Below are 13,810 nucleotides of genomic sequence, written 5' to 3' on the forward strand. Positions count from 1 at the left end.
GTCTTCCTGTCTAGGACCAGTACTTAGATCCTGCTTGATGAAACTCAACAAGCAAGTTTAATAGCATCCAAACCATTCTATATCCTCTTTGATGACACAAGCCCACTTGACCACACACTTGGATGTTGCTGTCACAGTTTCCAAGTGATGACATGGTGTTGTACCTTTCTTCTTTCAGGGATGAGGCTGGTCCACAGGCTATGCTTGAAGCAGCACTGCCCTGGACAGATCCCCAGCTGCTCCATTGCAGCACCACAGTCTCAGCTCCTGACATTGATTATGTGTTGATGTGATCCTTCTGAGCTAGCAATCAATACCTGCTTCCAAGTAGCTTGGATTAAGCCTTGATCATACTTTATCACCAACAGGATTAACATACCTTAATTACAACAGAAAACAGAAATGATTGACACTATCACACTGAGCTATTTCTAAAATATTTAGTCTATAGTGTACAATCTACTGATGTAAAGTATAACCCGCCCCCACCTTGTACTGATATGAGTTTTATAAGCAATGCAGCACATGATCAATAATTTAATTTTCTTTATCTTTATAATTGTAAAGATTCACTTAATTTGGGCTAGGGATGGAACTCAGTGGTAGAGCACTTGCCTAGCATGTGAAAGATTTTGAGTTTAGTTCCCAGAACTGGAAAAATAATTCACTTAATTTGAGTTCACTTCATTCAAATAAAAGGAGTTTAAAAGAAGTCTACAATAGCCTTTTAAACAGCAATAGTGTTGGAGAGAAACATGTTCCTAGTGTCAAAACCAAACCTATTTTAAAACCAAACCAGCTCCCTTTTATGCCACTCTGAGGGATACATTGAAGCTCTTCAACAATCTAAGTATATTTCTGAAAATCAGAGTCATATGGAGTTAATTTAGCATCTACCACTATTACTTCTACTGGAAAAAATACCTGGCATGTGAGTAACAGTTTTTAAAATCTAAACTATAAGGGATTCAGGAAGAAAAGCACTTGACAATGTGATTTGAACACGTGTCTCTCCCTTTCTGTAGTCTAAGAATGTGGAATTGAGACTGAGTGTTCATATTTTTCATTGAAAATTTAATTGCATTAAACAGCTAAGGAAAACAGGGGCATTTACTATATGTTTTCCACCCCTATTAGCCACTTACTTTTCCATGGAACAGTTCTTATTTCTGGAAAACATAACGGCATATAACCAGAACCATAGCTAGTAATGGTATAATGTTATAGGAATTTGAAAATTTGCAAATTCCAACTTAATTAGATAGTAGCTCCATATGAAATAGAAAAGTAATAATTACAGACCCTAAAGATGCATTCTGGAGTCAGTCGTTTTCTCCTTTAGCGCCTGTAGCATTTGCTTGTTCCCATGGAGAGTTGTTTAAAGACCTCTCAGAGTTAGCAGAGAATGCTCTATGGATTTACTACCGAGTCCTTGAACATACCCCACCAAGGGCATATGAGGTAATCATTTTCGCTTTGGGACAGAAGCCATTGGCTACCAAGGTTGATTGTTAGAGGATAAGGCAAAGCATCTCATTCATATCCAAATGTAGACTGTTGCATCTTGTCTTTCTAATACAGTTATTAAGGACTGAGAGTGCATGATCGCTTAGGAACAGCTGTAGTAGTGTTTATTCTTTTAGCAACAGTGCCAGCTGTTGTAAGTAGCATGCCTTATAAATCTCCTGGTGGATATCTTCACTTTCTTTCCCATCTAATATTGCTTGTGTGCATCCTAATGGGATCAAGTAAAGTACTTTGTCTCTGGCTTGGTTTGGGTGTTTCCAGGGATCAGCCCTGAAGCTGGCATTAGCCCTATTTAGAACCAAAGGGAAATTAGGCTACAGGTAAAGAAAGTAAAGTGTTTCTACAACTATTGCATCCTGTATGAGGTTTCTAATGCTTGCTTCTGGTGGTGCAGCATGGTGGCGAGCTGCCCCTGTGAGCTGTGGTGACTTGCTGTCATGCTGTTCAGGCTGCTTGTTTTCAGTACCAACTTTCCAGGAAGCAAATGGAGTCTATAATAATCCAAAGCAAAGAATAATCCCTATCTCCTTCTAATGAAAAGGCAAACACTTTCACTAATAATGGTGTTGACATGCCCCTATCACTTCCATGTGCACTGGAGAACAGATGGTGTCTAGCAGAATTTGACCTGGATGAACTTCTACCTGTGCCCTTCTCCTCCAAATTAGAATGGCAGCTATACATCTGAGAATCCTAGTATTGCTCTACTATTTTCTGTCCTCTGCCTCCGTTTTTACTCTAATTTGATCTCTTATGTCTGGGTATGCTCTGGGAATAACAAGAAATCCTAGTGGCCAGGACCATCTCAAAAGAAAGACTGTCTCTAGTGGCTTGAACACCTTAAAGAGCCGGAAGAAGGGCCTAGGGTTCTTTGTGAAAACAATAGGGGAAGATTCAGTTCCCACTAGATTAGACAGCCATTCATTCTGGAGGGAGGTGATGGGACTTTCACCTGGTGATTGATGTCTGTTCAACCCAAGACCTGTGAGGTGCTTTAGGGAATCAAATCTGTGCATATGGATTAATTCTGTGTCCTTTGTGAAGAAGAGCCCTGAATGTCTGCATCTTTCTCACAAACTTTCAGCTTTCTGCATCCCTGGCTTTGTTTTTCCTGTATTGTGTCCTAGAGTCACTCATTAATTATGGACCCAGTTCCTTCAGTGCATTTGCTAATTGAATGTTTTGAAAAATTGCTCCATGCTGGCCTAAATAATTAGTACAGAATTAAAAGTTTTGAGAGGTGCTGGAAAAAGAAAAAGAAGGACCACAAAGGTCATGGAAATCCAGGGAAAGTCACCCAAGGTGGCTTTACCCAAGTATGCAGGGGAGATGGGACACTGGGGCAGAGGGTTTAGAAAATAAAGTGAGAAGGGTGGGGAGCCGCAGGCCGGCCTATTAGTAAGAACGTTTGCAAGGAGGAAAGTCCTGCTTGAAGGCTGAATTGACTGAACAGCTCTCAATAGCTGGCACTGCCTGTGGGATAGGGAGGTTCCTCAAATAGGGTGTGGAGGTGTGGCTCATGTATTTGGATACCTGGTCCCCAGTTGGTAGCCCTGTTTGGGGAGGTGATGGAACCTTTGGGAGGTACAGGCTTGCTGAAGGAAGTATGTCACTGGGAGTGGGCTCTGAGGGTTTATAAGCCTGCCCACTTCCTGCTCTCACTCTCTCTGTTTCCTGAATGTGGCTAGAAATGTGACCAGCCAGCTTCCTGATCCTGCGACCATGCAGTGCCTCCCCTACCATTACAAACTTTCCTCCTGGAACTGTAAGCTAAAATGAACATGTAAGTTGTTTTTGGCCATGGCATTTTATTACAGCAACAGAAAGGTAACTAATATATGGGGTGAAGGACCATGAATTTTGAAGCTAACACACTGACATCTGTCCTGGATTCTTACATTTACTAGCTGTGGGACTTGGAATCAATGACTTAATCTATCTGAACATCCACTTCTTCGTTTAGGGAGGGGAAAAATCATAGTCCATGTGTCAGAAAGTTGTGGTAAGGAATAAACGCTATCAAGTTGGTTAGAGTGTCCAGACTACTTCCTTCACAGAGAAAACTCTGGTTAGCCATTATTGATGTGAAGCTGTGCTGTTTATTTTATGATGTAACAATAGTAAAATATTAACACAGGTGGGACGTAGTCTGGCACAACTGAGGACTGAAGATACTTGGTAGGAGAGCCATTGCCTCTGTTACTTCCTCTCTTCTCTCTTCCTGGCCAGTTTGTTTTCTTCACCTTCCATTCATTCTCCTTCACTTAGGAAGAGGTGAATTAAAGGTTGGATAAGAAAAACGCAGCTGTTTAGCCAGGGCCTTTGGTTGCTGTGCTAAATCAGAAGTGTGAGAAATATTGAATGAGGGCCACCAGATCACAGCTGGCCAATAAGCCCTGGAAACCATTCCCCGCGTGTATTCCCTCATCCTGGGCTGCTAACTTTTCAGCATTTAGACGTAGACAATTTTCAATGCCAGATTCTAGATCCCCTCCCCACCCCCAATTAAAGTGTCAGCCTTTCTAATCGCAAAGGTTTTTGCTTCTTTTTGTCCACTGATAGAATGTTCTAGTGTCTAGATGCAGCTATCAGCTCTGCCTTTGGACCCACCTTGTTGAAAGTTCTTACCCTGGTCTACAAATCCTGATGCAATCTCACGCACTATGAGTTGCCTTTCTGATTTCATTTCCCATAAATAAAGACAGATGTCATCAGGATGATAAGCCTTTCTGGGCACCAGAATGACTCATTTAGCGTCAATGGTATGATAGAGAGCTTTAAAGTGACTAGAGGTTGATTTTAAACTTTAGCTTTGCCACTCTTCACCAGAGAGATTCTGGGCCAAATCAACTTTAGCCTTCAAATGGAAAGGGAAGGATCAGATGCTTCTAATTGGAGACTTAATAGCAAGACTGTGCTTGGCTAGGTGATTTATCCATTCAGAAATGATTTTATGGATTTTTGGTCCCTAGTGTGAAATTGTGAATTCTAACCTGGTGAATCATAGGGAAGCAGCTGCTTTCCCACCCTCTACCCTGAGTTGGAGGCTTCAAAAGAGAAGGAAGGAGAGTCAAAAGCTGGTGTCATGTCCATCCTTCCCAGAGCCAAGTCATTTCTACAACAGAATTTCCCAAGCACTAATCACTGGGGTCCTGGGTCCATGATTTTTACATCACATTCTACCTCAGCTATTTTTTTTAAACCTAATATCTTTTCAAAAGATGTGCTTTTTCTTTATACTTTGACTTACATGTGCCCCAGAGAGTAATAGGCAGGAAACTGCAAGGTGCATATGCCAACCTTATTTTTCAAAAGCACATTAAAATAAGCGTACTCTCATAATTCACCATAACTGTGTGCCACTTGAAGTAGCTCCTAGTAACACTAGTGGTATGGATCCCACACTTTGAGAAATGCCTCCATAAAGTTGAGGGACAGAGCCTGGGAATTCCACTGCCAGCAAGGTCCTTCTTCCAGGGATCTCAGAGCTGAAGAGGAATGCAAAAGCAGAGCTCTTTATTAAAATATTAGGGATCCCATTCTAAGGCATTAGAGATTATCCATTTTCTTCTAGTTTGGGATGAGGTATAGGTGTGACGAAACCTTTTAGGAGAAGACAAAGATAACTTGAAAGAGGGAAGGTATTTTTCTGGTCATTGGGGCCAGTGAGACAGCTCAGTGGACAAAGGTGCTTGCTGATAAGCCCGAGAACCTGAGTTTGATCCCAGGAATCTACATGGTAGAAGGAGAAAATAACTCCCACAGGTTGTCCTCTGGCACACACACACACACACACACACACACACCATACACATACAAACAATAAATACATGTAAAAAAAAAAGAGTCAATGGCAGAAGAAAGACCTAGAGAAAAAATCAATTAATCAGAGTAAAATAACACAGCTCACAAGAGGCGTGGTGTGGGGAGCGCCAGGGAGGAAAGCATCGCCTCAAAGAAGCAGACGATTAAATGGAAGGCAAGAGACTCCCTGAAGGGCCTCACTTCCTCCTTTTAAACTCACTAGAGAACTTGCCATTCTCATAAGTGTCACTTATAATCAGAGGTGACCTGATTAGATATACCAGAGGCTCAGCTTGCAAGTCCAAGGAGATGAAATTCTCCAGAAATCCTGCTCATGGGATCATGCACTGAACAAGTTAGTGCCTGGCTGACAAACAGACTTGGTATGAAAGACAAATTCAGTGTTACATATAAGAGTTAGAAATGACCCTAGATTTTTTTTTCCCTAGCACCCTCTTATACTGAGGAAGGAGACATCTTAAGTATTACCATACAGAACTGATTGATTCTGGTCCACATATCTGACATATAGTTAGAGCGCCTTTCCTCTTTCAAGTTATCTTTGCCTTTTCCTCCAAAAAGGGGTAATCACACCCATACCTCATCCCAAACTAGAAGTAAATGGATAATCTCTAATGCCTTAGAGTGGGATTCCCAATATTTTAATAGTTAAGTTTAAAGAGTAGAATCGGAATTACAGAGGAATTAAACTATCTGGGAGCATCTTTCCTGGCACATAGCTGAAGCAGATCTCTGCAGATGGGCACAGCCCTCTTCGGCAGTGTTCTACTTAGTCTTCTTGTTGCTGGAATAAAACACTGACCAAAACCAATTTAGGGAGGAAAGGGTTTATTTGCCTTATACTTCATGTCATAATCCACCATTGAGGGAAGTCACGGCAGGAGCTCAAGGCAGGAACCTGGAGGCAGGAACTGAAGCAGAGACCATGGAAGAACACTACTTACTGGCTTGTTTCCCCTGGCTTGCTCAGCTACCTTTCTTACCAAAGCACAGGCCCACCGGCACAGGGCTGGCACCTTCCCACAGTGGGCTGGGTCCATCATCTAGCAACAACAGCAAAAAAGACAATGTCTCATAGACATGCCCACAGGCCAGTCATTGAGGCTACCTCTTCCTAGGTGACTCTAGTTTGTGTCAAGCTGACAAAAACTAATCAGTACAGGCCGTATTGTGTGGGGTCTGACCTGCAAAGCGCTAGGCCCATGTAGAATCTGGTAGAATTTTGATCACAGAAGGGAAGTATGTTTAGCTTAGTTATTTGTGGGACCAGAAAGATGACTCTCAGAGGTTAAGAGCACTGGCTGCTGTTGCAGAGGACCCAGGTTCAGTTCCCAGCAGCCACATGGCAACTACCCACCATCTGTAACTCCAGATCCAGGGGATCTGACTCCCTAGTCTAACCTCCATGGGCACCGCATGACACAGATGCACTTATATACATGCAGACAATACATTCATACACATAAAAATAAAAAAAATAGATATTAAGATGTTAGTTGCACAGAGGTCAATCTTGAAGAACTACTGTTTCATATTTTTCCAGATTTTTCTATTTAAAAACAGTGTCCACTAAGAGGAAAAGGTGATATGGTTTCCAGTCTTTTCAAAAGGATACAGGAATGAGGATGCTCCGAGGAGGTTGAGTATGGTCCATACTTCAGAGAGAAGAGATTCTGCGAAAAGATAAGATACTCTTTGTTAAGCGTTGCCAAGAACACTACTGATTGCCCTTTTCTGGAATGAATATAAGGAAACATCAAGAATTAAGTTTCATTCAAAACACATGAAACACAATCTCATATTCTGGTCTCCTCAAATCTCAGCTGGCATATTTATCTTAAGGTCTTGGTTTCTTTTCAGACTTGAGGGAAATCTCCTCTGAAATTAGATTTTTCAGGACAATGTCAGATATTCTTTAGATAAATTGTGAATAATTTATTCTTTTTTGTCCCTTTTTGGTCAGATCATTCTCCCCCAAAGTTCCTCCACTCCTACAAATCTCCTCTTCTTCATTTTGTCCATAGGTTCGTTTAGAAGCAGATCCTTGGCCAAAAATGTAATATTTCTCTAAAACTTTCTCTTCTTCAATAAACTACCATTGTCTTTTAAGAATTCTCAAGATCACATCAAGGTTTTGATCAAAACAAACATTCATGTAGAATCTGTGACTTTTGGTGGTGGCAGTGATGGGCTGGCCACTACCAGAAGAAAATTCACAGCATATTGCATCTCACAAAGTTACCTGGAAGCCTAGTCCTACCTCATTAGTCCTGAACAGTTCTGGGATAATTCAAGCAAAGGAACAGAAAAACCCAAATGAAAACCAAAACCAAACTAAAACAAAAAACCCTCAGATTCTTGAACACATTTTCTTTTATATAGTTTTCATTCTTGTTCATTTCATAGGAACGTTATGTGAACTAAACAACCATGGTGAGTATATGCAATGAAGCCAAAAATTAACAGAATTCCCTAAGACAACATGGAGATTATGGGAAACTATATCCTTATTAGGTGTTTGTTCTGATTATCCTTAGAAACACACTATTCTAGCACAGCTCTTTAGTTGGGAAGAAAATAACTTTTCTATAGATCTAAACCCCTGAAGCAACCACGTTGTTTATTTGGGGAAACATTTGTAAGTTTACCACCTGAGAGGAACCATGTGAAGCTGAGCTAAAAAGATCACAACATCCCTCCTTCTTCTGGTGAATTAGTGTTTTGCCTATGCTGATGGCCTGATGTATTTTCTGTTTTTAATTTCCTCAATTTCAAACTGTAGAATAACATATTATGGTGTCTGTTTCCTGGAAACGCAAAACGCAAGTAAATATTTGAGAAATTTGATATAGAGAAATTTGGTTTGAAGCTTCTTAAAAAGATGCGTGAAATCAAGTCCCTATAAATGCCATGCTTCCTTGCATCTGGTTTATGGTGAATTTCAGTTCTTATTCTTTATAGATAACTCTTGAATAATTCTGAAGCAACATATAAGTGACAGATAAATAGTACTGTGTTGTTAGTACCTGAAATGTTGGTCCTGCACAACCTGACACTTAAAACACTAGAATACATGTGTAGACTTTGACATAAGCATTTCATCAAAAACCGTGCTTTTTAGAGCCTGTGTTATTGCAGATAGTCTACAAGAGTGCCTAAGGCCAGAATTCCAATGCCGTGCTGCATCCCTGCATCTTTTCTTACCTTCCACTCCTGACAAGACTCCCAGGAAGCATTCTGTGTCAGGTTCTGTGGCACACCCCCTGCAAACGTAGGGGTCTAAACAATACCAGTTTGTGGCTTACTGGTCTTAAGTTCAGAATCTAGATTCAAAATCTGAGCAGAGCTGAGCTCCTTCTGGAGACCTGGAAGAAAGAATCTGTCCTTTGGTTTTCTTCACCTGTTAGAGACCATCTACATTTCTTGGCTCAGTCTATTTTGCTCACCATTTCCAACCTTTGCTTCCGACATTACACCTCAACTTTTGACTTGGGCTCTCTGGCTGCCCTCTTACAACTTTCATGTTTACACGGTCCCATCCAGGGAATCCAGGATCATCTTTCTATCCTGAGATTCTTTGCTTAGTCCTATTTCAGAAGCTTCTTTTCCACATATAGTGGGTATTCACAGGTTCTCAAATGGGAGGTGGACATCTTTGGGAAGCCTTCTGCATAAAGGACTTTCCAACTTCATATTTTTCAATTCTACCAGCTGAGAGGCAGGCAGACAAACAGACACACACAGACACAGACACACAGACACACAGACACACACACACAGACACACACACACACAGACACACAGACCCGGACATTCACACACACATACACAAACACAAACACACTTCCCAGAAGGGTTTCAGAGAAACTGGGCAGGGGATTTAGGGATGCTATGCACCTGGAGGGTGGTCAAGGTTTAGAAGTTGAGTCTGAGCATAAAGAAGACGCATGCTTTGGGGCTGAATCTCTCTGACCCTGAGGAACAGCACAGTCAAATGAAGGCTACAGAGGGGCCCTCTGAAGCTAGGGGCCTACACTAGGGACCTGTTATTGGAGGGGCTGCTGAGTTTCGCAGGCAGGCAACATAACTGAAAGCCTGCAGATGGACTGTAGTTAGAGGGGGACACCTGCCCCTAGAGGAGGCAGCAGTCTCACAGAGCTGGAGGAGGAAGGTCTGACACGTTGGAGTTTTCTTTGAACAAAGTTAGAAATCTATTATTATTTTATCTTAAATATTGTACATGCTGGGAACAACAACAACAACAACATGCGTGAAGGAAATCTGTGGCCCTCAGTCCTCCCATTTGTAGCTAGTTTAAACAAATAAGCACAAAATCCCTAAACAGACTCAACACTTTATTGATTGAGGGAACAGTGAACCTCAGTGCAAAGCTCAGGGATGGTACATCAGTTAAATGACCAAAGCTGAAAAATTCATCCACCATCACTGCACATTGTCTAGTATATTCACCAGAGATTTAGCAGCAAGATAAATATTCATAAAATGTCAACAACATAATGATGCCTTCAGTTCAATATAAACCCTTTCCCATTATGAATGTCACAGAGAAAAAGTAGTCTAAAAGGAATTTTTTTTTGCTAGTGAAACTCCAAAGTGAAAATTCAGAGGAGTTAAAATTAAAACCAAAGCACTCTTATTTCGGTAGGTGAAATCAAGGTTCTAATTGTTAAGGTAAAGTTCAAGCTTAAATCAGAAATTTCTAAGATGTTACCCCATAGCCATGAAATTATCTAACAAGTATTTACTGAACTTTTATCTAATCAAACACTCTACTTGACACCTGGGATGCAGTAGTGAACAGGGTGTTGACAAAATAATGCCATTACAGAGTTTATACTTATGATAAGGAACAGCATAAATAAGTAAAACATATGGCATTTTAGGTAGTGATGGTTGCCAAGAAGAGCAAAGTATGGAAATGGGTATTAGGGTGAGTTTTAAATTTTCGATAGAGTAATCAGGGATGGTCTTATTGAGAAGGTGATGTTTGTGAAAAGGCCTAGCAGGTATTTGGAGGGAGGCCATGCCAAGCAGTGGGCAGGCCATGTGCAAAAGCTTCATTTGGGTATGGGTCAGAAGTAAGCAGAGTGGCTAGAGCCGAGAGTGGGAGAAAAACAAGAGGTGGTCAGAGGGGAGAGAGGACCAGATCAAATAGGGTTTCCAAAGACAAAGACTTAGACACCTACCCTATGGGTATGATGGGGGCCAATGGGAGGTTTTAACAGAGGAGTGATATACTCTGTGTTAAAGTGTCAGACCCTGCTAGCTATGGAGTTGTAAGGACTGAGACAGGGATTGAGCATCAATGGGCTTCAGCACTGTGGAAGTTACTGGAGATGTTGGTGGGACAGACAGTGGACTGATGAACAGTCTGTTGCCTGGACAAGCTACAGCACCTTCATCGACTATAACCTACCTGACTCCTCTGGAATGGAACAGTGCCCTCAGATACTAGCACCAATGCATTAAGAAGTGGAGTTAGACTCAAAGCCACCCAAGTGAACCACTTTAATAGATCCAAAGGTCTGATAGGATACAAGATGATTACAGCATTGGCCCCATACATGTAAAATAAGAAAACAAGGCAATCCATGGCTTCTAAAAATTGTCTCAGGCACAAGATATTCTCTAAACCAAGAGTTTAGTATTGCCAAGTGCTGAGACCATGTAAATGTGGTCTTCCTGTTAGACCCCTGGAGAAAACAAGAGCGGGGGTACCTGCTGAGTACCTGTACCTGCTGAGTCCTTGTCCCCAGGGTCTTGGTTAGAGAAATCACTGCTTCTCTCCCCAGGACAGTGGTCCAGGGAGATGAGAGACTAGGAGCATCCCCTCAGAAGCCTTTTTTTTAATATTTTATTTTTTTTTTATTTTATGAGTGTATTGCCTACATGTATGTGATTGTACCCATCTTGTACAATGCCACAGATGTTAGAGGAGGGCATCAGATTCCCCCAGAACTAGAGTTAAGGATGGTCAGTAGCCACATTGTGGGTGCTGGGAATTGAACCTGGGTCCTCTGTAAGAACAGCCAGTGCTCTTAACCCCTGAGCCATTTCTCTAGCCCCCAGAAGCCTTTCTTATGCACAATCAGAGAAGAAGGCATTTGATTTCCATATTTACAACTCTAATGAGTTGGAAAAGGAAATTATGCTGTCTTATTTGGTTGGCTCTTTGGTATAAGTCTGACTGGGAAAAAATGGTAAATTTTCATTGGTAATGGCATTAAGAAGAAGGGAGTGTGGGTTATTTAAGTTTTCTCTTATTTTGGATAATCAAGAACTGAATGTAGAGCCCCTCTTTCTCTCTCTCTCTCTCTCTCTCTCTCTCTCTCTCTCTCTCTCCCTCTCTCTCTCTCTCTCTCTCTCTCCCTCCCTCCCTCCCCCCATCCTTTACTTCCATTGGCATTTAAAGTCATCTACACAAAAGCATCTGTAATTAATCCCACCCACCCTAGCCTGCTATTACAGTACCCTCACAGGCATGGGGTGCTTACTGGTCAGAATTCTGCTTTCTCATTGGCTGTTGATTTCCTTGTGTGGTGAATAGACCATTTCCCATACCTCCTAGCTTCTTGTTGAAAACTGGGTTCAGGATTGCCTCCACCATGGGTAGGTGGGTGATTCTTTCTCGTGAAGCACAAATTCATGGTGTCCAGTGTGATAGATCTGGTAGATCCTGGTAAAGCAGAAATCAAGATTTTCTCCAGCTCCATCCTTTATTCAGTGCCATTGTATTTCTACTTCAGGGTTGACTTGAGGTGAAAAGCTCTGTGCCCTGCAGCCACCATATGGCAGTCAGTAGACTGGCTTTGGGTGTCTCACGTTGATTGAGCCTAATGGAAATGGCAGAGTATATGCAATACTTTCAGAAGTCTGCAATGCTGATTGTAAGTGGCTGTTCTGATTGCTGATTAATGTAGTTCAGTTCTCTGTCCTGCTGTGTGTTAGAATCATCTAGAAAAACATCAATGCCCAGGCCCCAGGCTCTCCATGAGATTCTGACTTTACTGCCCAGGGTGGAGACTGGACATCAGCATTTCTCAAAAGCCTGCTTCCCCAAGCACTTGAGCTACAGCCCTGGTTGGTCTTTCCCAACTCCTCCTCTGGATGCTCACACCACTCATTTCTGAATTTCCTCTGGGCTTTGTCAAATGTCACTGTCTCTAGGAGTCCTTCTTCTACCCTTCTGTCTGAATAGTCCTCCCCACACTGGCCAGTTGTGCTCTAACCTTCAAAGTGCTTTTGTATCTTTCTATGTATTTCATGGTTATCTAATATGAGGTCCACATAAGTTCAGTGATGATGAATCGAATTCCTTTCAGTGGGAATGGGATCTTAGCCTTCTAAGGATTCATCTCTAAATTTCCTATCCCCTATTATTTTAAGTAGGCCTGGAGTGGTGACACACACCTTTAATCTCAGCACTCAGGAGGCAGAGGCAGGTGGATCTCTGTGAATTTGAGGCCAGTCTGGTCTACAGAGCAAGTTCCAATCCAGTCAGGAATAGTGAGACCTTGTCTAAAAAAAACAAGCCATACATGGTGGTGTGGGCAGGCAGATCTATCTCTGTGAGATCAAGGCCAGTCTGGTCTATATAATTTCTAGGCCAGCTTGGGCTACAGAGAGACCATGTCCTAAAAAAGATCAACAAAATAAAATAAATAAATAAACAAAATAAGACAAAAGGAATACCAGTCACAGAATGAAATGCTAAACCAAGTTGACCTGTCTAGAAGAGGTGGAGACAGGAGAGGGAGCAGACAATAACAGAGGAAGCCTTTTTTTAAATTATGAAATATGGTTTTAAGATGTTCCAAAAATAAAGGCGAGGGCATCCAATCTTTCTAAAAATGGGAAGCAGGTCTTTGGCAGAGGCTAAGTTGACAAATGGAGAGAAATCTCACTTCTGCAGTTATGGTTTGCAATATCAAGATTGAGTGGGTTTGCCTCTACTTGCTCACAGAAAAACCTCCAGGTTGATTAATATAGGTAGGTAGGTAGGTAGAAATAGATGCACAGATACATAGATTGATCTATGTAGGTAGGTAGGTAGATAGATGATAGATAGGTAGAGACAGAGTTACATACATACATAAATACATAGATCTCTATCATCAATCTACTATCTATCATCTATCTATCATCTATCTATATAAAGAGAGACAGAGAGAGAGAGAGAGAGAGAGATAGAGAGAGAGAGAGAGAAGAGGGAAGGAGAGCCAGGAGTAACAGATACATACTCTGTCTTCCAGCCTGCTTCCATCCCATGCTTCCCACCCTAAAGAATGAAAGGAAACTAGAAGATACTGAAATGAGGAGGGAGCATTTGGAGAGCCATTTGGCAGATCCAAGGAGGCAAGGCAGTCTGGAGTCAGGCTCCCCCACCACCAATGGGCTCAGAACTTGGGGCTTTGTAGAGTGAGACTTCACCTCCCCG

The 13,810-nt window shown here is 41.8% G+C and overlaps 1 protein-coding gene across 4 annotated transcripts in view; it reads left to right on the plus strand.

Moving 5' to 3' along the window:
* Ncald (neurocalcin delta) overlaps positions 1–13,810 on the plus strand; it is a 451,793-nt gene that overhangs the window by 262,859 nt on the left and 175,124 nt on the right. Inside the window, exon 1 of one of the 4 annotated variants that reach the window (XM_029557169.1) lies at positions 3,234–3,310. The exons of the other annotated variants lie outside the window; for them this stretch is intronic. The gene's annotated coding sequence lies outside the window, so the exon portion shown is untranslated. Of the gene's footprint in view, positions 1–3,233; positions 3,311–13,810 lie in introns of those variants that run through there. 4 annotated transcript variants of the gene reach the window in all.

The sequence above is a fragment of the Nannospalax galili genome, unplaced genomic scaffold (genome assembly GCF_000622305.1).
Source record: "Nannospalax galili isolate Female #2095 unplaced genomic scaffold, S.galili_v1.0 scaffold687, whole genome shotgun sequence".
NCBI lineage: Eukaryota > Metazoa > Chordata > Mammalia > Rodentia > Spalacidae > Nannospalax > Nannospalax galili.